The sequence below is a fragment of the Amblyraja radiata genome, chromosome 24 (genome assembly GCF_010909765.2).
Source record: "Amblyraja radiata isolate CabotCenter1 chromosome 24, sAmbRad1.1.pri, whole genome shotgun sequence".
NCBI classification, from domain to species: domain Eukaryota; kingdom Metazoa; phylum Chordata; class Chondrichthyes; order Rajiformes; family Rajidae; genus Amblyraja; species Amblyraja radiata.
Genome location: NC_045979.1, coordinates 22,264,751 through 22,289,289, shown reverse-complemented (window position 1 = coordinate 22,289,289; position 24,539 = coordinate 22,264,751). Strand labels below are relative to the sequence as shown.

The following is a 24,539-nucleotide window of genomic DNA, read 5'->3' as shown; positions in this document are numbered from 1 at the left end:
AGGTGGAGGGAATAGTCATGGGTTTTGTGGACATCAACTCCTGACCCCAAGAGATCTCATAACATCGTGTCAATACTAGGCAGGGAAACCCCTTCTTGATCACCAACCTCAGCTGATGAACCAGTGCACTCCCATGTTGGCCTACACTTGGAAGAAGCACTGAGAGCAGTAAAGACCCTGTGGTCGGTAGCAACAGAGCAGCTGGCTGAATGCCGAAGGACCGAGTGGCCAGGCCAGGTCTGCAGCAGGGAGTGATTGAACCAATTGCAGTGATACTGAGGAGATAAAACAGTACTGCACGGGCCCTTTGGCTCACCGTGTCCTCACCGGCCATGATGTCAAAGTAAAATAATCGCATCTGCCCACATACGATTTATATTCTTTCATTCCCTGCCTGTTCCATGTGTTTAAATGTCCCTTAAGCCTCGGCATTGTGTCTGCTTCCATCATTTCCCTGGACTTTGTGTTCCAGGCACCTACCACTCTGTGTAAAAAAAATTGCTTCACACACCTCCTTTAAACTTTGCTCTTCTCACCTTGAAGCTATTTCCTGCGGTATTTGACATTTCCAAACTAGGGAAAAGCTCGGGCACAAATTGTTGGAGTAACTCAGCAGGTTGACCCGCTGAGATACTACAGCACTTTATGTCTTTTTTTGAAAACCAGTATTTGCTGTTAATTGTTTCTGCAAAAAAACTCTGACCAACTATGCCTCTCACAATTTACATCTATCAGGCCGAGCCTTGTCCTCCGGTACTCCAGAGAAAACAATCCAAGTGTGTTCAACTTCTCCTTTTATCTAATACTCTTTAATTCAAGCAGCATCGTGGTGAAGTCACAAGGAACTGCAGATGTTGGATTTTGAGTAGAAAGTCATTTAATGGAGTAATTCAACAGGTCAGGCAGCATCTGTGGAGGGAATGGGTGGTGATGTTTCGGGTTACAATCTTTTTTTAGTTTGTGACATATTGTAGTAGGAGAGAGGTGGGCCAGGGCAAAGGCTAGCAAGTGATTGATGGATACATGTGGCGGGAGGGGGTGGGAAGGAGAACGGGCGGTAAACTGGAAGAAATGGAGATGTAACACCTGTCCCTATACCTGCCCCTATACGTCCTCCCTCACCTCCATCCAGGGAGCCAGCAGTTCTTCCAGGTGAGACAGGTTCACATGCATCTTATCTAACCTCTTCGACTGCATCTGGGGTTCTAGATGGGGCTACCTGTACATCTGCAAGACCAAGCATAGACTCAGAGATGGTTTCACCTTATACTTGTGTTCGGTCCACCAAGGCCTACTGGATCTCTGGGTTGCTAACCATTGTAACACGCCTTCCCATTTACCTACTGACCTTTCTGTCCTGGTCCTCCTCCATTGCAGAGTGAGGCCACACGCAAACTGGAGGAACAGCACCTCATATTCCGCTTGGGTAGTTTACAACATAATGGTATGAACATTGAATTCACCAATTTTAGGTAGCCTCTAACAACTCCCCCAACCCCATCCACTTTCTCCACCACTTGCTCTTTTCTACTCTCCCCCTCCATCTACAGTCCTTTGTCCAGCTTCACAATTTGCACCACTTCAATCCCTTTATCTTATTCCTTGTTTCTTCATCCCTTGCCTTTGTCCAACCATCTGCCTATCAAGATCTCCCCTCGCCTATGTTCACCTATTTCCTGTCACAGTTTGTCTTGCCCTCCTGTCTTGCAGCTTTCATTTCCGTCCCCCCCCCCCCTTCAGTCTGAAGGAAGGGTCCCAACCTAAAAAGACACCTGTCCATGTTCCCCAAAGATGTTGCCTGAGCTGCTGAGATATTTGTATCTTTTTTTCTAGTGCTGAGTGGATGATCTCCCTCGGCTTCCTCTGGAGATCCCACTCCTGACAACTCCGTTCACTCCATGTGATATCAGGAAACGGCTGAGAGCCCCAGACACAGCACCGGCTCCAGGACCAGGCTACAACCCAGCTGTAGTACTCAATACCTATGCTCCAGAATCAGTTGCTTTTCCAGCTGAGCTGTTCCTGCACAGTAGCCACACTAAGATCACCCACAATTTCATGGTTGCAAAGCTCCATCTTGGCTTCTGGCTCTCCTGAGTCCATCAGTTTTTCCATCAAATTTCCATCTTATGGGGGTGTAGGGGGACAAGTTTGTGGGGACAGGGAGGGATGGTGAACATACCAGAGTCTTGAGGGGCCTCGGTATTAGGGGGATGGCAATTGTTGGGCAGGCACAATGTGGCACGGGGGGCGGGGGGTGGATTGTTGGACGTCACTCATCCCAGCCACAGCACATCACCGTGGAGTTCCTCAGGGCAGTGTCCTGGGCCCAACCAGCTTCAGCTGCTTCATCAATGAACTTCTTTCCATCCTAAGATCAGAAGTGGGGATGATCACTGATGAGTGCACACCATTCAGTTCCATTCACAACTCAGCGAGTGAAAAGCCTGTGCTTGTAGGTACACAAAAATGCTGGAGAAACTCAGCGGGTGCAGCAGCATCTATGGAGCGAAGGAAATAGGCAACGTTTCGGGCCGAAACCCTTCTTCAGACTGACGGGGGTGGGGGGGGAGACGGAAGGGAAACGGGTGGAAGAGGAGCCCGCGGGCGGGGGGATGGGAGGAGACAGCTCGAGGGTTAAGGAAGGGGAGGAGACAGCAAGGGCTAGCAAAATTGGGAGAATTCAATGTTCATGCCATCCGGACGCAAACAACCTAGGCGGAATATGAGGTGCTGTTCCTCCATCAGTCTGAAGAAGGGTTTCGGCCCGAAACGTCGCCTATTTCCTTCGCTCCATAGATGCTGCTGCACCCGCTGAGTTTCTCCAGCATTTTTGTGTACCTTCGAGCTTCTAGCATCTGCAGTTCCTTCTTGAACACAACAGCCTGTGCTTGTATGCAGCAGAGCCCAGAAACATTCAGGCACAAGCTAATAAGTGACATGTCATTCACACCAGTGACCACAAACTCATGTCTCACTTATACTCTGTGTCTCAGTGAAAGCAAAGCATCCCGTCTGCCTGATTAACCCCTATTCACTAGTCCCACCTCCAACGGGGATCTGTGGACATGCACTTCACGCTCCCCACATCCCTCTACCACATTCCCACCCTTCCATTTATTGCCTACTGCCTGGTGTTTCATCTCCCCAAATGCATCACCTCACACATCACTGCATTAAACTCTAGTTATCACAACCCTGCTCAGCTGACCAAGCCCATTTCCACCTCTGCAGCCTGGAGCTCTCCTGCAACAGCACAGAATGGGGGATGGGATACTAATACCACTGGGAACAGTTCCACTCACAGAAACATGAAAACTGAGCCCATTTTGAAACCAATCTGCTGCTGCCCCACGGGTCCCATGGACTTTTACTTTCCATAACAGCTTGACGTATGCTTCAACCATTTAGATCAGAGACTAACCAGTGAATCTTTCCCAACTATGCCAAATAACTCCATGTTCAATCTTTTCTACGGATGCACAATGCTCCCGATGTTATGGAGAATGGAACTGGGGGCATTGCTCCCAGTGTGGTGTCATGTTGTCATTTTTGAGAATGCAACAGTGGATATCAGTGAGATAGGAAGGAAGTTCTGTTGAAGGATAGATAGCATTTTGGGGCAAAATAACAAAGGGTACCATAAGGGATCAATGCTCAATTATTATTTAAACTACATGCAAATTAGACCAATCAACTCATGATTTAAAGGCCACTGTGGGAGAAATGGGTTGTTATTCATTGAGAAGTGGCCTTGGCACTGGGTGAGGATGGAATTGTTCCCCTGGGTCAGGCTTCAGCTGAATTGTGCTGGGAGCAGCAAGCACAGTTCTAATCTGCATATCCCTGAGGTTAATAGACCACCCTGGGAGTACCGTGCACAGTTCTGGTTTTCATATGTAAGAAGGAACTGCAGATGCTGGTTTAAACCAAGGATAGACACAAAACGCTGGAGTAACTCAGCAGGACAGGCAACACCTCTGGAGAGAAGGAATGGGTGACCTTTCGGGTCAGCCATTCATTCTCACCCGAAACGTCACCCATTCCTTCTCTCCAGAGATGCTGCCTGCCCCACTGAGTTACTCCAGCTTTTTGTGTCTACCTCTAACTTTCATACCCCTGGGTTAGCAAACCCTGTGATCACAAAAAAACAGGTGCAGGAAGAAACATGGGGCGGGGGGGGAGAGAGGGGGTAATAAGAGGTTGGACATTCCAGACAGAGAAGGGGAGTCATTTCTTTACTCAGTTTCTTTGAAATTCCCTCCCCCACAGGCAGTGAGTTTAGTCGCTAAGGAGATTCATGACATTGCTGATGAGCGCGTGCAGTAGTCGGGAAGGGGGTGCAGCACATGTGTGGACTTCCTCCAGCACCAACGGGCTGAACTGATGCAAGAGTTAAACTAGAGGGTGGAATTAATACAATCGGCTTAAAATTTGCTGTGGCTGTTGGGGATGGGGGAAAGTAGTTGTGGATTGAGGAGCACATGGATCTTCTTTATTCATATTTCATCTCCGTCCCAACCTCAGATCCCATAGCAGGAATACAGATTCAGGCTGAAAACCCCGCGGTTCTCAACGGCATGTGCAAATTCACCCTGAGCTGCTCCGTGACCTCTGGTGACCCCACCAGCTTCAAGTGGTGGAGGAAAGGAGAGGTTCTGGGGAACGACAACACCCATCACATCCGGGGACATGGAGCGATGGTGGACGTTAATCACACAGGAGAGTTCAGCCACATTGTGTACAAGTGCAAGGCCAGGAACCAAGTCAGCGAGGGTACGGCAAAGATCCAGCTGAAGGACATCTGTAAACAGACCGCATCTGGTGAGCTTCAGTGGGGTGGGGGGGGGGGGGGGGGGGGGGGGGATAGGTTTGGTTTGGACAAGTTTGTGATTCATAGAATCATAGAATCATAGAAAGTAGGTGCGAGAGTAGACCACCAGGTCCGTCGAGCCCGCACCGCCATTCGCTCATGGCTGAACACTAAACAGACACCCTTACCCACAAACAGTAGACACAAGACACAGAACACAAGACACTACCCTCCCCTTTATACCGCTATCACCCCTCTCCACCCCAAGAACCGCGTGATCTCCTGGGGGAGGCAAAAAAAACGGATAAAAACCCAGGTCCAATTCGGGAAAAAAATCCGGGAAATTCCTCTCCGACCCCAATCCAGGCGATCGACACTTGTCCAGGCGATCACTCAGGTCTTACTATACTAACCATACCTAGGTCCATATCCCTGCCCTCTCCCCGTAGCCCCTTATCCCCTTGGCAGCTAAAAAACCATCTATTTTAGACTTAAATATATTTAATGTTTCTGCTTCCACTGCTCCCTGGGGCAGTGAATTCCATAAATTAACCACCCTCTGGGTGAAGAAGTTCTTCCTCATCTCAGTTTTAAAAGAGCCCCCCCTTATTCTGCAACTATGTCCCCTAGTTCTAGTTTCCCCGATCATTGGGAACATCCTCGGTGCATCCACCCGATCAAGGCCCCTCACGATCTTATATGTTTCAATGAGATCGCCTCTCATTCTTCTAAACTCCAAAGAGTAGAGTTCCAGCCTACTTAACCTTTCCTCATATGTCAATCCCCTCATTGCAGGAATTAATCTTGTAAACCTTCGCTGCACTGCCTCCAGGGCTAGTACATCCTTTCTTAAGTATGGACCCCAGAACTGTACACAGTATTCCAAATGTGGTCTCACTAATACTGTGTACAGCTGCAGCAAGACCTCCGTGTTTTTATACTCAATCCCACCATTCACCACCATTTCCCCCCCAAAAGTGGATTATTTAAGTATTTAGAGTCAAAGAACCATTCACAGCATTTGGCCCACCACGTCAATGCCGACCAGAGGCACTCATCCCATTATTGGATCCATTTTGTAATGCTGAATGAGTTAGGGGATGAGGGAAGGAAATGAGTTTGAAGCGTACAATCTCACGGATGGTGCAGCAGCCTGGGACCAGATCTTGATCCTGCTCCAATTTAATGTCTCTGTGAATGTCATGGTGGGTGGTTGGATTCTTTCCTGTTGGAGATGGTTATTGCCTGACACTGGTGTGAATGGAACTTCCCACCGAGTTGAAAGTGCTTGAATGTTTTCTGGGTCCTGCTGCATGCAGGCATGAGCTGTTCACTCGCTGTGTTGTGAATGGAACTAAACATTGTGCAATCATCAGTGATCATCCCCACTTCTGACCTTGGGATGAAAGGAAGGGCATTGATGAAGCAGCTGAAGATGGTTGGGCCCAGGACACTGCAATGAGGAACTCCTCATGATATCATTACAGATGTTACAGATGAGAAAAACATTTTTTACACAGAGAGTGGTGAATCTCTGGAATTCTCTGGCACAGAATGTAGTTGAGGCCAGTTCGTTGGCTATATTTAAGAGGGAGTTAGATGTAGCCCTTGTGGCTAAAGGAATCAGGGGGTATGGAGGGAAGGCAGGTACAGGATACTGAGTTGGATGATCAGCCATGATCATATTGAATGGCTGTGCAGGCTCGAAGGGCCAAATGGTCTACTCCTGCACCTATTGTCTATGATTCTATGACTGCGTCCAACTGCTGTCTGGTTCGTTGATCGGTTTGCTAGATGTGAACTATTTTGGGAGAGAAAAATGCTCACGGCAGACCAAACGTGTTAAACAGAAATTGGTCAGATATTGAGCTTTACACAGTGAGAAATCATGTGAAATAATCACTGAATTTTAAATGAATGTACCTGCATGTTATACTGTTTAGTTTGGAGATACAACCAGATAGTCTGGTTGATACAACCAGTTTAGTTTGGAGATACAACCAGATAGTCTGGTTGATACAACCAGATTAGTTTGGAGATACAACCAGATAGTCCACTGAGTTCGCACCGACCCGTGATTTTTGTTACAGATTTGACAATTTTATTTGGCGGCCAATTAATCGCTGTCTCTAAGGGGGTTGCATCCAATCACCAACCAGCTTGCTTTAAAATTCCCGTCCAATCAACAAATAGGTCTCCTCCCGTCCAATCAACAAATAGGTCTCCTCCCGTCCAGCCATTCATTCTCACCCGAAATGTCACCCATTCCTTCTCTCCAGAGATGCTGCCTGCCCCACTGAGTTACTCCAGCTTTTTGTGTCTACCTCTAACTTTCATACCCCTGGGTTAGCAAACCCTGTGATCACAAAAAAACAGGTGCAGGAAGAAACATGGGGCGGGGGGGGGAGAGAGGGGGTAATAAGAGGTTGGACATTCCAGACAGAGAAGGGGAGTAATTTCTTTACTCAGTTTCTTTGAAATTCCCTCCCCCACAGGCAGTGAGTTTAGTCGCTAAGGAGATTCATGACATTGCTGATGAGCGCGTGCAGTAGTCGGGAAGGGGGTGCAGCACATGTGTGGACTTCCTCCAGCACCAACGGGCTGAACTGATGCAAGAGTTAAACTAGAGGGTGGAATTAATACAATCGGCTTAAAATTTGCTGTGGCTGTTGGGGATGGGGGAAGTAGTTGTGGATTGAGGAGCACATGGATCTTCTTTATTCATCTTTCATCTCCGTCCCAACCTCAGATCCCATAGCAGGAACACAGATTCAGGCTGAAAACCCCGCGGTTCTCAACGGCATGTGCAACTTCACCCTGAGCTGCTCCGTGACCTCCGGTGACCCCACCAGCTTCAAGTGGTGGAGGAAAGGAAAAGTTCTGGGGAACGACAACACCCATCACATCCGGGGACATGGAGCGATGGTGGACGTTAATCACACAGGAGAGTTCAGCCACATTGTGTACAAGTGCGAGGCCAGGAACCAAGTCAGCGAGGGTACGGCAAAGATCCAGCTGAAGGACATCTGTAAACAGACCGCATCTGGTGAGCTTCAGTGGGAGGGGGGGGGGGGGGGATGGGTTTGGTTTGGACAAGTTTGTGATTCACCACCATTTTCCCCCCAAAAGTGGATTATTTAAGTATTTAGAGTCATAGAACCATTCACAGCATTTGGCCCACCACGTCAATGCCGACCAGAGGCACTCATCCCATTATTGGATCCATTTTGTAATGCTGAATGAGTTAGGGGATGAGGGAAGGAAATGAGTTTGAAGCGTACAATCTCACGGATGGTGCAGCAGCCTGGGACCAGATCTTGATCCTGCTCCAATTTAATGTCTCTGTGAATGTCATGGTGGGTGGTTGGATTCTTTCCTGTTGGAGATGGTTATTGCCTGATACTGGTGTGAATGGAACTTCCCACCGAGTTGAAAGTGCTTGAATGTTTTCTGGGTCCTGCTGCATGCAGGCATGAGCTGTTCACTCGCTGTGTTGTGAATGGAACTAAACATTGTGCAATCATCAGTGATCATCCCCACTTCTGACCTTGGGATGGAAGGAAGGGCATTGATGAAGCAGCTGAAGATGGTTGGGCCCAGGACACTGCAATGAGGAACTCCTCATGATATCATTACAGATGTTACCCTGAGACTGGGAACATTTGCATTAGACAACCACATCTGTCTTCCTTTACGTGATGTGTGAATAGAGGGGAGCTTGCAAAGAGAATTGGAAGGTGGAGGAGGGAATGCAGAGGATTTTTTTTTTAATTTTTTTAATTTTTTAAATTTTATTAGAAGTTAATACAATACAAAACAATACAGTGGCACCTAATTTTAGGTGCCAACTATGTCATACCGTAATCCATTCCATGTACAACCTCTAGTTTTATGTTATGAGAAGGAAGTAAGCAAGACAAGAAAAAGAAAACGAAAACAATAGAAAGGGGAAAGAGTGGAAAAATAGATGGTAGAGAGTAGAAAAATGTGAAGTGTGTATATAAAAAATAAAAAGAAAAAAAGAAAAGAAAAAGAAAAGGTGGGAAATAGAAGAGAAGGCCCCTTAAAAGAGAATTTTTCAAATCTAAATTCGGAGATGTAGATCTATCCACGTCATGAACTGAAATCAGCAATCCTTATGGTACCGCTGCATCACATGATTCCAAAAAGTCGATGAAAGGAGACCAACTCCTTAAGAATTGGTCATATTTATCTATTAGTCGGAGTCTCATTTCTTCAAGGCGTGCTATGTCCATCATATTCCTAATCCACATTTTAACAGTTGGTATGGTTGTATTTTTCCAAAATTTAAGTATCAATTTCTTTCCAATTATTAACCCATAATTAAAAAAAAAATTTGGTCTTTATTTAAATTGGTATCTTCTCCTATTATTCCAAATATAATCCATTCCATTTTGGGTTCTATTCTTGACTTGAAGAGCTTTGTAAATATATCAAATATATCACTCCAAAATTTATTCAACTTTGTACATCCTACAAATGAATGTGTTAAATTAGCGTTTTGAAACAAACATTTATCGCATCTGGGAGAGACGTTTGGATAAAATTTATTCAACCTCGTTTTTGAATAATATAGTCTATGTAATAATTTGAATTGAATTAAATTATGTCTTGTATTAATAGAACAGTTATGTGTATTCATCAAATACTTTTCCCATCTATCCTTTGAGATCTTTATCATTAGCTCATGTTCCCAATCTTCCCTTAGTGCTTCTGTTGAGGGTGATTCTCTATATAATATATTATTATAAAAGTATGATATTAATTTTTGTGAATCAGCCTTAATATTCATTGCTTCTTCTAAAGGGTCTAAAAATATAGTTTGAAATCTATGTGTATATTTCTTCATAAAGTCACATACCTGTATATATTTAAAATATTGATTATCCTTCAATTTAAATTTTAATTTTAATTGTTGAAATGATAACAGTTTACCCAATTCATACATATCCCCTACTTTCCTAATCCCCAGTCTATTCCATTGTTGATATGTGTTGTCGATGAGAGAAGGTTTGAATGCGGGGTTGTTCAATAGTGGGGTTAGTACTGATAAATTATTTAATTTCAAGGATACTTTTATTTGTTTCCAAATTCTTATTATATTGTGAATAATTGGGTTCTTCTTATATATTATACTATTCAATTTTATCGGTGAGAGCAGGATCGTTCCTATATCGTGCGGATAGCACTCCTCTTTCTCCATTCTTATCCACTCCAACTGCTGAGTGAACTATCCAGCCAGTACATTATGTTCTTAATATGCACTGCCCAGTAGTAATACATAAAGTTAGGTAATGATAAACCCCCAACTTCTTTAGATTTGCACAAATGCTTTCGTTGAATTCTATGTGTTCTGTAATCCCATATAAAATTAGTGATAGTGGAATCTAGTTTTTTGAAAAAATATTTTGGAATATATATTGGGATCGCTTGAAACAAATATATTAATTGTGGTAAGAAAGTCATTTTTATAGCGTTAATTCTACCTATCAATGAGAGCGGAAGTGTTTTCCAAAATTTAATCATATCATTCAGTTTATTTAATAGTGGTATAAAATTGGCACTAAATAATGATTTGTGTCTTCTCGTAATTTGAATACCCAGATACTTGAATTTTTCTGTTGCAACTTTGAAGGGGAATTTTAGTAAGTGTCTCGAATCCTGTGGTTTTAAAGACATAATTTCGCTTTTATTCCAATTTATTCTATATCCTGAAAAAGAGCCGAATTCCTCAATTAGTGTTAATAAGGTGGGTATACTCGTTTGTGTATTAGTAATATATAAAAGAATATCATCAGCATATAATGAAATTTTATTCTTTGAATCCTTAGTGTTATATCCGTGAATATTCGGGTGATTTCTAATCCTTTCGGCCAACGGTTCTATCATAAGGGCAAATAGCAATGGTGATAAGGCACACCCTTGCCTATTACCCCTTGATAAGTAAAATTTTGGAGATAGCGTATTGTTAGTTAATATTCTTGCCGTAGGTCTATCGTAAAGTAGTTTAACCCATCTAATAAAATTCTCTCCCATATTGAATTTTTGGAGTACCTTGTATAAATACTGCCATTCTACTTGATCAAATGCCTTCTCTGCATCCAGCGTGACAACTGAAATATCTTCATTGTCCTCATTATGAGAGTACATTATATTGAAAAGCCTTCTCAAATTATTAAATGATTGTCTTTTGGGTATAAATCCCGTTTGATCCGTATTTATTAAATTGTTAATATAATTATTTAGCCTTCTAGCTAGAATCTTTGCTAAAATTTTCTGATCCGTATTTAGTAGTGAAATAGCTCTATAAGAACCCGGTTCATCTAAATCTTTATCTTTTTTTGGTATAAGTGTTATTGTTACTTCTGCTAGGGTTTCTGGTAGTTTATTTTCGGTATAAGCCTGCGTGTATAACTTGAATAATCTTGGTATAATTGACTCCTGAAATCTTTTATAAAATTCATTACTAAAACCGTCTGGTCCTGGGGTCTTCCCATTTTTCAGCGAGTTTATTATTTGTTTTATTTCTTCACTAGTAATCCGTGCTCCTAATTGCTCTTGTTCTAAACTATCCAATTTTGGGAGCTTGCAATTATCTAAAAAATTTGTAATTTTACTTACATCTGTATTTATTTTAGATGTATATAAATTGTGATCAAATTGGGCAAACCTCTTATTAATAACCTTAGGCAGTGTTAAAAACTCACCCTTATCCGATTTAATTTTAATAATAGTTTTTTCCTTTTCTCGTTGCTTCAGTTGCCTCGTAAGTAGTTTATGTGGCTTATCCCCAAATTCGAAGTGTGCTTGTTTTGTAATTTGGAATAATCTTATTACTCTAGCCGATAGTATTCTATTGACTTTATATTTCAATAAAATTATCTTATTATGTTTATTTATGGTTGGGTCAGTTGCATTGTCCAGTTCTAGTAGTTTTATTTTCTGTTCTATCCGCTGAAGTTATTTTGAAAACTTTGGTAAGAAATTATGACGCCGCGAATATATGCCTTGAAGGTTTCCCATAATAGCGGTGCAGAAATACCCGGCGTGTCATTTATTTCGAAAAAAAGTTTTATTTGTTCTTTTATATACTCATAACCCTGCGGCTTATTTAATATATGTACATTGAATCTCCAAAAAGGTTTTATACTCGGCATTCCCTCAATTTTAAGTATAAAAGTCAATGGTGAATGATCAGAAATAATACTATTATGATATGATGGTTTATTCGTATACGGGATTAATTTTGTGTCCAATAAAAAATAGTCAATTCGCGAATAAGTTTTGTGAACTGATGAATAAAATGAGTATTCCCTACCACTTGGATTTGCTATTCTCCAAATATCAGCTATGTTATTATTTTTATATAAGTATTTAAAAATTCACAGGTCTTAGTTTTAACAAGACGCTTCCCTAGCTTTATTGATTTATCTAAGTATGGATCTATAACACAGTTAAAATCTGCAGAAGGTTGAGATCTATAAGCAAGAAATGCTAGAAAACATCAGACAAAACATGGAGAGACAAACAGTCCACATTTCAGATGAAGCATCCTTCACCAGGACTGTGAGATGAAGAATTGAGGTGCGATTGGAGTGGGGGAGGAAATGTGTGAAATTAGGAGGAGTCCAAGGTGGGGTGAGGATGCGTGGCCGATGGGAGATGATTGAGCTACTGTGGCCATGCAACCTGTTACTGATGTGGTTCTGGCCACTGGGACGTGCCCAACAGGCCTGGCTGTACTGTACAAGGAGAGAAAATAGGATGGCAGGCACCGATTATGGGTTTAGTGGGGAGAGATGGGACTGGCAGTGGGGGCATGATACTGGGGTGGGGGGGAGTGGATCTGTCCACCCCGTGTCACTGGGAGAGACGATGGGTTTGGAGTCACTCAGTCTTTTCTCTTCACCTGCCACAGGATTGCCGTGGTGGGCGATAATGCTGATCACGATTGTGGTTCTGAAAGTGATTACTGTGGTCATCATCATCGCTTACGGCTGCATGCTGAGTGCAGCACATCTGACGTGCGCCGAGCTGCGTGCCGGCTGGGTCAACTGGTGCCGAGAAGATTCAAAGAGCCGTGCTTCCTTCTGTACCCGTGAGTGTCTGCACCAGTCTGGGGAGTGTGGGGTCGTCAGGGGAGTGCAGAACAAGGGGTAGGAAGGGTGGGAGGAGCTGATAGGGGAGGGGCAGGGAATGTGGGCAAGATGATAGAAAGGGCAGGTGAGAGGAGACGAGCGGGAGAAGGTGGGAGGTGCAGGTTTGTGGCAGGGATGGGCAGAGAATGGAAGATGGGGAAGGATGTGTAATGTGAGAGGGTTCCAAGAAGCAGATCATTGCCTTGTAACTTGTGTTCTTTCCCCAACAGTCTTGTGGAATCCAAAATCAGTCATCAATCCTGGCCAAGGCAATTAAATGTAGAGAACGGTAAGCAACAGCAATGTTCGCAGCGGTGGGCTCCTGTAGACCACCACTAACACCCTATGGTGGAACCAGGTGCTGAGATAGGACTATAGGTGGGAAATGTCAGCACTGTCCCCCACACACTCAGTTACTGGGGTACACTGTCTCCACACACTCAGTTACTGGGGTACACTGTCCCCATACACTCAGTTACTGGGGTACACTGTCCCCATACACTCAGTTACTGGGGTACACTGTCCCCACACACCCAGTTACTGGGGTACACTGTCCCCACACACCCAGTTACTGGGGTACACTGTCCCCCACACACTCAGTTACTGGAGTACACTGTCCCCCACACACTCAGTTACTGGAGTACACTGTCTCCACATACCCAGTTACTGGGGTACACTGTCCCCACACACTCAGTTACTGGGGTACACTGTCCCCCACACACTCAGTTACTGGGGTACACTGTCCCCACACACTCAGTTACTGGGGTACACTGTCCCCACACACTCAGTTACTGGGGTACACTGTCCCCACACACCCAGTTACTGGGGTACACTGTCCCCCACACACCCAGTTACTGGAGTACACTGTCCCCCACACACTCAGTTACTGGGGTACACTGTCGGCACACACCCAGTTACTGAGGTACACTGTCCCCCACACACCCAGTTACTGGGGTACACTGTCCTCACACACCCAGTACACACCCAGGGTTATGTTTTGTTGTCGAGATGTCTTCCATGGAATTTTGTGGGAGATTGGACTGATGGGACCAGAGTCTCGGTCTCTGAATGGACAGGCTCACAAGGGTAAGTTCTAAGGGTGAATGGATTGAGTGCGACAGGGAGCGTCAGTGTCAGTGGGTATCAAGCTGCTGCTTTGTGAGGGAAGGGGGGTTGGTGTGGGGACACTGAGAAGTGTCTGTCAATGGGCACTCACTGGTCTCCTCACCTCTGCTCTCTGTCCCACAGACACGGCAGATATGCTGTGATTGAAGAATGGATTGGACGAAGATCGGCAGCTCTGACAGTGACTCCAACTCACAGACGCCGCCTGAGAGAAAGGCTCCAGCTCTCAGACGCTCCCTGAGAGAGAACCTGGCTCACAGACACCCTCTGACAGAGAGACTCCAGCTCACAGACAACTTTGGACAGAGTCCCCCAGCTCACAGACACCATGCAGTCTCCATTGAACAGCGAGTGCCTCTGCATATGCCCAGTTACTGGGGAACGATGCTCATCTCCAGTGCAGTGCATGGTACCCTCCCTCTGGAATCTGTGTCCTTTTCCCACCGGCTCGGTAAGGAGGAACCATGTTAAACACCAGGGGTTCTGCAGTGACCAGTGGTGACCCCACACCCAGATCAGTGACCCTCAGTATCCCTGACTCTCCGTCCCAGACTGTGGTTTGTAACCATACTAGCTCTCTGCTCCGTGTTACTGACTGTATCTCCATCAATGTTCCAGGGACATTCGTCCCAGTTGTAGTTTTCATTTATTTACATCCTGGGGGAAAGTGCCAATGATCAGGACCAAGGAGGGGCGAGGGAGACCCCACCCAGGGAGACGGATGTACTGATAGGTCCTTGGACTCTCTCCCCAACGCAGTGGGAAGAGCCCAAGGACTGTCTACACCTCCATAAAGCTCCTGGGTCCCTCTCTCTGTGGCTGAAGCAGGGTCACCCATTGCCAATGGCTTATTACTGATGTTTTATGTTTCCTGCCAGCACTAACTGGTGACCATTTCACCAGAGAAACCACTCTCAGCCAACCTTTCTCTACTGGACCTCGTGATGTGGAGCATCAGGCACTGGGAACATTATTCATCTGTTCACTGTCACACATCGAGTGGGTCAGACATTGTCTGTGGAGAGAGACACAGAATTAATGTACCATGTCCCAAGAGTTTTGTCTGAATCTCTCTCCGCAGATGGTGCTTTTAGATAAAACGCTACCACTTACGGCTGTGATTTTTGGCCATCTTACTCAGTCCCCCTCCGCTCATCAGGTGCAAAGGATTCTTCCCATCAATGAAAAATAAAAGTGTTAATAGTGTTTAAAAAATGTTGAGAATCTCTCTCCTGTCAATCACGCCATGAAGGCCACGCCCCTTTCGGTGGGAGGGGGAGGGATTATAAAACCCGGAAGTGTGGGTGTGGCTCAGTCTCTGCAAGATGGGAGAGGGAGAGGTCACGACTATGTCTGAGCTGTGAATCAACTGAACACACTGAATGTCTACTGAACTGCGAGTGTGGTGTTTATGTGGTGTTTTGTATGGTTTTATGGTGGTTTTAAGTTAGTTTCACCCTGCTTGAAATGGTATGAAACTGCATTTGAATGTGGTGGCTTTGCATCCTGCTTGAAATGGTAGGAAAATACACTTGAATTTGGTGGCCTTGCACCCTGCTTGAAGTGGTACAAAATTGCACTTGAATTTGGTGGCATTGCACCCTGCTTGAAGTGGTACGAAATACACTTGAATTTGGTGGCCTTGCACCCTGCTTGAAATGGCATGAAACTGCACTTGAATTTTACGGCTTTGCATCTGGCTCGAAGAGGTAAGAAACTGCACTTGAATTTGGTGGCCTTGCACCCTGCTTGAAATGGTAGGAAAATGGATTTGAATTTGGTGGCCTTGCACTCTGCTTGAAATGGAATTTCAAGGAATAGCCGTGAGTCAACTGCCAGCCCACCAGCCGTGAGTGAGCTGCCAGCACGTCAGGCTTGAGGGACTGAGCTGCAACCCCAAGAATCCATTTGGCCCACAATGTCCATACTAGCCCTCTGGAGACCAGTAGTCCCTGCAGCCAACAACACCCATACCAGCGCTCCAGAAAGCCCCCACTGGCCACCAATATTGGAATTAGTGGAGTGGTGGAATATTGCGTCGGGGGATCAGCCCTCCCGTGTGAACATGGGACCCAACGGGTCCCACTTTGTCTAGTCTTCTATCTATTATATAAAAGTCTGTGCCTGTCGCCTGCCGTCCGTCCGGCTGCCTTTCTGCCTTTTGATTCGTTTCCATCGTGTGATGTCACAATGCCCAATGCTCGCAGATGTCCAATCACAATGCCCAATGCTCGCAGATGTCCAATCGGAATGGATCCATTTACATGTACGGCTTCCGGCTGCATTTCTTCCTTTGATTCACTGCAACTCCGAAACCAGACGCAGAATCGCCGACATCTTTTCCATTTCGGTAGAGATTTCACTTTTCTTTCTAAGAAACACATTTCGTCGTGTTTAAGTACACGTTTTTAATCAAATCCTTCCCCCCCCCCCAATATTTCAAAAATAAACTGGCTTCTCACCCATAGAATCAGCACCAGCCCCAGCCCCTGGTGACCGTTCCATCGTGTGATGTCACAATGCCCAATGCTCACAGATGTCCAATCGGAATGGATTCATTTACATATGCCTTTGCAGGAGCCCCAGCCCCTGGTGAACGTTCCATCATGTGATGTCACAATGCCCAATGCTCAAATACATTGTTGCCATAGAGGGAGTACAGAGAAGGTTCACCAGACTGATTCCTGGAATGTCAGGATTTTCATATGAAGAAAGACTGGATAGACTCGCCTTGTACTCGCTAGATTTTAGAAGATTGAGGGGGTATCTTATAGAAACGTATAAAATTCTTAAGGGGTTGGACAGGCTAGATGCAGGAAGATTGTTCCGGATGTTGGGGAAGACCAGAACAAGGGGTCACAGTTTAAGGATAAGGGGGAAATCCTTTAGTACTGAGATGAGGAAAACATTTTTCACACAGAGAGTGGTGAATCTCTGGAATTCTCTGCCACAGAAGGTATTTGAGGTCAGTTCATTGGCTATATTTAAGAGGGAGTTAGATGTGGCCCTTGTGGCTAAAGGGATCATGGGGTAAGGAGAGAAGGCAGGTACAGGATACTGAGTTGGATGATCAGCCATGATCATATTGAATGGTGATGCAGGCTAGAAGGACCGAATGGCCTACTCCTGCACTTAATTTCTATGTTTCAATGTTTCCCTCCCTTCACCCCTCTCCCTCTCCCACCCATCCCTCTCTCCCCCACCCCCTTCCCTCTCTACCCCACCCCCTTCCCTCTCTCCCCCCACCCCCTTCCCCTACCCCTCTGTCCCTCTTCCACCAGTCCCTCTACCCCTCCCTCCCCTCTTCCACTTCTCTCCCCTTACCCCACCCCTCTCCCTCCGTCACCCCTCTCTCTTCCCCTCCCTGTCCCACCCCTTCCCCTACCCCTCTGTCCCTCTTCCACCACTCCCCCGTCCCTCTTCCACCACTCCCGCTACCCCTCCCTCCCTCCCCACTCTTCCACTTCTCTCCCCTCTCCTCACCCTCTCCCTCTCCTCACCCCTCTTCCATCCCTCTCTCCCCCACCCCTTCCCTCTCTACCCCACCCCCTTCCCTCTCTCCCCCGCCCCCTTCCCCTCTGTCCCTCTTCCACCACTCCCCTTACCCCTCCCTCTCCCACTTCTCTTCCCTTACCCCACCCCTCTCCCTCCCTCACCCCCCCTCCCTTCCCCTCTCTCCCCCACCCCTTCCCCTACCCCTCTGTCCCTCTTCTACCACTCCCCCTGTCCCTCTTCCACCACTCCTGCTACCCTCTCCCCCTCCCTCCCTCCCTCCCTCCCTCCCTCCCTCCCTCCTCCCCTCTCTTCCACTTCTCTCTCCCCCCACCCCCTCTCCCTCCAATCCCACTCTCCCCCTCCCTCCACACTCTTCCCCCTCTCCCTCCTAATTCCCTTACCGTGCACAGTCTCTGTCTTTAAGAAGGAACTACAGATGCTGGAAAATCATAGGTGGACATAAAAAAAACCTGGATAAACTCAGCGGGTGCGGCAGCATCTATGGAGCGAATTGAATGGTCAACGTTTTTGGCCGAAACCCGGAAGAAGGGTTTCGGCCAAAACCGTTGCCCTTTTCCTTCGGTCCATAGATGCTGCTGCGCCCGCTGAGTTTATCCAGCTTTTTTGTTGTTGTACCACCTCTCTCTCTCTCTGCCCTTTTCTCTTCTCTCGACTCATGCACGCCCGCTCCAACCCCTCTCCCCCATCCTCTTCTCCCCCCCCTCCCCCTCTCCCTCTCCACCCTCCTCCTCCCCTTCCTCACAAAATATTTTTTGTGGGGGCGGATCCTCAGTGTGTGTGACTGTTTGTGGAGGCGGCCACACGTCTCCATTCAAGAAGACGCTCATCTGTTTGTGGAGGCGCGTGCTTAGTATGTGACAAAAGATCTTATAGCGGAACTCTCCGCTACAAGATCTTTGTGTGTGACGACACACGACCCCCCCTTTGGTGCAGGAGGCGCGCGCAGCATCTGAACGCTCAGCGAATATTCGAATTCTTCACTAACCGTCATCCTGACTTTGCTTGTGAAGTGAAAAGACCTGAATTGCATTTGTCTGATGTAGGAAGATTGTTCCCGATGTTGGGGAAGTCCAGGACAAGCGGGTCACAGTTTAAGGATAAAGGGGAAATCCTTTAGTACTGAGATGAGGAAATCATTTTTCACACTGATAGTGGTGAGTCTCTGGAACTCTCTGCCACAGAAGGTAGTTGAGGCCAGTTCATTGGCTGTATTTAAGAGGGAGTTAGATGTGGCCCTTGTGGCTAAAGGGATCAGGGGGTATTGAGAGAAGGCAGGTACAGGATACTGAGTTGGATGATCAGCCATGATCATATTGAATGGTGGTGCAGGCTCGAAGGGCCAAATGGCCTACTGCTGCACTTAATTTCTATGCTTCTATGTTTCCCTCTCCTCACCCCTCTCCCTCTCCCACCCATCCCTCTCTCCCACCCCTTCCCCCTACCCCTCCCTCCCCACTCTTGCTCTTCTATCCCCTTACCCCACGCCTCTCCCACCCCCACCCCTCTCTCTTCCCGTCCCTTCCCCTCTCTCCCCCACCCCTTCCCCTACCCCTCTGTCCCTCTTCCATCACTCCCCCTACCCCTCTCCTCCTCCCTCCCCACTCTTCCACTTCTCTCCCCTTCCCCTCCACTCTACCTCCCCACTCTTTCCCCTCTCTCCCCCACCCCTCTCCCCCTCCCTCCCTCCTCCCCATCTTCCCCATCCCCCCTCCCCCACATCTCTCTCCCCATCTCTCACCCCCTACCCAGCTCTCCTTTCCTTCCCAAATCTATCCCGTTTCCTCCTCCTCCTCTCCCCTCCCTCCCCTCTTCTCACCCCCGCCCCACAAATGCCGTTGGGGAAACAGACCCAACGGGTCTGCACTTGGTCTAGTATCTATTAAAACTGTGTGTGCGTGGGTGTCATTTTGCCTTTGAAACGTATCTCCTCGAAAACCAGACGCCAAAACGGGGACATTTTTACATATTTCAGTAGAAATTTTCCTTGTGATTTTAGAAAACCACTCTGTACATTTGGTACATTATTTTCCCAACTTTTTAATTAAAATTACTGACCAATCTGACCTTTTTTTTTCAATCTGCCCAGCTGCTGACATTACAATAACAATGATTTATTTACATCTTCTGGTAGAAATTTTCCTTATGATTTCAAAAATCCAATCCTCTATAAATATGGTCAATTATTTCCCGAGATATTTACTAAAATCAATCACCAAACTGACATTTAAAAACAATATTGCGGTTGCCCAGCTGCTGACCTCACAATGCCTTTGCACCTGGCCCACCTGCCTCCTGGCCCCTCCCCCCCGCAACAGACCCAACAGGTCTGCACTGGATCTAGTATTTATGTAAAAATAATATGAATATAATTGTGAGTGGGCATTTTGAATGAGACTGCGGCAGCGGTCCGGCTCCTGAACCATCCAATTGGTGAGGGCAGTTCCCGTGGGTTCCCCCGTTTACTGAATCCCACTGACTGCCAGTGTGCAGAGTGGGGGTCACGGCCATAATGGGACTGGGGCAGTGCTAAGGCATCTTCCACTGACAGGAAAATGCCTAATCCTAACTCGCCCCCCTTGCAGAGCTGCCCTCGGCTGGAGCTGGAGCCGCTTTGGGACCAGCTGCGCGCTACGTACATGTGGCCCCTCAACTCGTCTACCTCGGCCAGCATGCCCTTCTGGATCATCGTGGTGATGATGGTGGGGAGCAGCACTGCCCTGCACGCTGCCCGGGCTGCCTTCAGCACCCCCATAGCACCGGCTCTGTCAGTCCGCCTGCTCGCTCACTGCCACACCGGCCAGCCAACAGCCTGACTGACCACTCGCATCACCCACTGGCCATCTGACCACTCTCATCACCCAACGGCCGTCTGACCACTCTCAGCACCCACCAGCGGCCCGGCCCGACCGATCCTCCATAGCATCCATCGGCCTACCGACAGACTGACTGATCGACCGACTGACCGACTGAATAACTGACTGACCGACCAACTGACCGACCGACCCTAATCCTAACCCTAGCTCTACATTTTTTATTCATAATTTTTATTTGAAAGTTCACATCATAACTTTATAAAGATAAATCAATTGAAAAACATTATCAGCAAGGTTAGCTTCTCTATAGCTAAATGTCTCATCTTGACCACTTCCTGTCTACGCTGTATATTGATTTTAGAAAAAACGCTATCATATATCGCTGTGATTTTTGGCCATCTTACACAGTCTTCCTCCGATGAGGCAGCCCCAAGGATTTTTCCGATCGATGAAACATAAAAAAGTTATGAGTGTTTTAAAAAATCTTGAGATCAGCTGATTGTTCCTCTCGCCTGTCAATCACGATGAAGGTAATGCCCCTTCCTGGGGGGGCAGGACTATAAAACCCCGGATACCTGGACATGAGTTAGTCACTCAGGAAGATCGCGAGGGAGAGTTCACAACTGTGATTTGAAGCTGTGAATAAACTGAACTGTGAGTCTGCAATGTACTTGCAATAAATGATTTGTTAGCCCTTAATGACAATGCAATGAGTTGTTTGGTAATTTGGTGGCCTGCACTCTGCCTGAAATGCTATGAGATTGAATTTGGTGGCCTGCATTCTGCCTGAAATGCTATGAGATTGAATTTGGTGGCCTACACTCTGCCTGAAATGCTATGATATTGAATTTGGAGGCCTGCACTCTGCTTGAAATGGAATTTCAAGGAATAGCCGTGAGTGAACTGCCAGCCCACCAGCCCTGACTAACTGAGCTGCCAGCCCACCAGCCCTGAGTGGCGGAACTGCCAGCCCACCAGCCCTGAGTGGCGGAGCTGCCAGCCCACCAGCCCTGAGTGACTGAGCTGCCAGCCCATCAGCCCTGAGTGACTGAGCTGCCAGCCCACCAGCCCTGAATGGCGGAGCTGCCAGCCCACCAGCCCTGAGTGGCGGAGCTGCCAGCCCACCAGCCCTGAGTGACTGAGCTGCCAGCCCACCAGCCCTGAGTCACTGAGCTGCCAGCCTACCAGCCCTGAGTGACTGAGCTGCCAGCCCACCAGGCCTCAGTGACTGAGCTGCCAGCCCACCAGCCCTGAGTGACTGAGCTGCCAGTCCACCAGGCCTGAGTGACTGAGCTGCCAGCCCAGGAATCCATTTGGCCCACAATGTCCATTCCAATCCTCTGGAAACCAGTCCCTTCGGCCCACAACACCCATACTAGCACTCCAGAAAGCCCCCCCCCCCCCTCTCCCACTGGCCACCATATTGGAAATTGTGGCAAGTAGGGGACCAACCCTCCTGTGTGAACCAGGGAACCAACAGGTCCCACTTAATCTAGTTACCTTTATTCCTTGGAAACCTTGCTATTGTTTTGATGTAATTAGGAGGCAGCCATGATCCCAGAGTCCCCGCTGCCTAGCGACGATAAAACAAAGTGTGGGATTGGTCAATTTGCGTCCAACCTCAATGTCAAACGTGCATTGATTGGACAATTACTACTCGGAAAATTGGATGTTTTCTCATATTTAAAATTTTTTTGCATGTTTTAGTCTTGATGAGTTTCAGGTATGATTTATATAATATTTTTACACAATATGTTAAAAACTCAGGTAGTTCCGTGAGTTGGGTCACGAACTTGAATGAGAAAGCTCCTCAGCCCACAGCTTACCGTTGATGGTTGGTGCTCGGCTATTGCCGGCGTCTGGGGGGGGGTTGCCCGGTAGCTGGGGCTGGCCCTTCTTCTCCGCACTGGCTGTGGCCTGGGGCCACTGGTGTCGTCTGTCCAGGGTCACCCTGTACATCTCCGGCCGCCCCTCGGGCGGGGATGGGACACTCGGGGGGGGGGGGGTGCCGGAGACCCGGAATCGATCCTGGTTGCAGATGAGGCGTGTGTCTGTGTGTGCACTCTCCCCTGTCTCCCCCTCGCATCTGCCCCCCGTCTCTTGCTCTGCACCCCGCTCTCCCGCTACCTGTTCCTTTGGGGGGGGGATGAGGAGTTGACCATCTATGGGAGTTTCTCTGGAATCAAGCATTCAATCTTGTGTGCAGGAACGTATCCAGGGTGCGATACATTCACAACTCCTCAGCAAGACCCAGTCAACATTTAGGCAGCGGCTGAGAAATGACTAGTAACATTCACACCGTGCCAGGCGATGATCATCCACAACAGGTGCATCTTACCACCTACCCCCAATGTTTAATGATATTTCCATCATCCAGTCCCACCCATCAACAAGCTGGGAACATGATTAACCTGTAACTCCAATTGACACCATGGCTACAGGACATGTGAGACATCGGGTCTCCTCTGGGAGACAGTACGAAGCAACACTCTCGACTTGCCTGGGTGAGTGAAGTTCCAACAAGTGTTGAGAAACTCAACCTGTCGATCTACTGGCTCAACATCTACCGTGGTGAACACGCCCTCACCCCAAACACTGACTACCTCCACCTTAAACACGCCCTCTCTCCACCCACCACCCTAACCAGTCACCCACATCATCCTAAACTGTCCCTCCCTACATCCTCCCAATGAACACTCATTGATTGCAGCAAGGCTTGCATGCTATATCTGGCAACAAAGTGGTTGAACCAAAGGTCTAGAAGTCCACTCCATTCTAAGGTCCCCACCTGATTTAAGGCGGCTTTGAGAGGCCTGTTATGGCACATTAACTCCACCCCCTTAATCCACTGCAGTTTGCTAACCAGCACAATAGGTCCACAGCTGATGCCATCTCCCTGATCCTAAACCCATCTCTAGAATGGAGACCCTCAGACAAAAAGGAAACCTACATCAGCCTTCTATTTATTCACTAGCTGAACATTCGCACCATAATCCCTGCGAGGCATGTGCCAGGAGTATCGCGGCGAGCCACGCACCGGGAGTAACTCGGTGAACGGGACCAAGCCCTCCAGCAGGCCTTGCCTGCCTTGGGCTTGCTCAACGAGGAAGGAGGATCCACCCAGTAGGCCTGGCTCATCCACCGCAGACTCCGAACGGCCCTTAGCCACTAGCAAAGAAGGCATCCGCGCCACCGAGATCAGGGAGGGACCTGCGAGCAACTGCCAAGAATGAGGGGGGCCGTAAAAGAGCAAACAGGGCCGTTGGGAGAGAGAGCAGGGCAGTTGGAGCGCTACCCGGCGGGGGGTTGGGTGCCTGCTGCCACGTGTGGAGGCCACGTACAAATGCGCGAGGTCTATCAGGCATTTCGACAGATAAGTGCTCATTAGGGATAGTCAGCATGGTTCTGTACCTCACATATATGTGTCTCACAAATCTGATTAAGTTTTTGAAGACGTGACCAAAAATGTTGATGAGGGCAGAGCTACAGATGTATATATGGACTTAAGCAAAAACAAGGTTCCGCATGGCAGGCTGCTCTGGAAGGTTAGATCGCATGGGATCCCAGGAGAGATAGCTGAATAGATAGAAAATTGACTTCATGGAAGGAAGCAGAGGATGATGGTGGAAGGTTGCTTCTCGGACCTAGGAGTGCAGGTGCATGGTTCCTTGAAGGTGGAGTTGCAGGTAGGTAAGGTGGTCAAAAAGGCTTTTGGCACATTGGCCTTCACCAGTTAGAGTATTGAGTATAAAAGTTGGGAGGTCATGTTGCAGTTGTACAAGACATTGGTGAGGCTGCATTTAGAGTATTATGTTCAGTTCTGGGCACCATGTTTTAGGAAAGGTTGTCAAGCTGCAAAGGGTACAGAGAAGATTCACGAGGATGTTGCCAGGACTAGAGGGACTGAGCTATAGGGAGAGGCACCCTTGATCCACTGTAGATTGCCTACCATTGCAACAGGCCCACAGCAGACACCATCTTCCTGGTCGTAACCTCATCTCTAGAACACCTACACAACAAGGACCTATGCCAGCATCCTATTTATTAACTATAGCTCAACATTCACACCATAAACCCATCCAAACTCATCTACAAACTCCTTGACCTAGGAGT

At 47.4% G+C, this 24,539-nt stretch overlaps 1 protein-coding gene and 1 long non-coding RNA gene across 2 annotated transcripts in view; one reads left to right on the top strand and one right to left on the bottom strand.

Moving 5' to 3' along the window:
• The window catches only part of LOC116986867 (SLAM family member 5-like), a 361,696-nt gene that overhangs the window by 224,447 nt on the left and 112,710 nt on the right, over positions 1 to 24,539 (bottom strand). The window lies entirely within an intron of this gene.
• On the top strand, positions 14,463 to 24,053 carry LOC116986869. The gene is made up of 3 exons (XR_004415590.1): positions 14,463 to 14,499; positions 18,139 to 18,142; positions 24,043 to 24,053. It is a non-coding gene; the product is annotated as an uncharacterized LOC116986869 (long non-coding RNA).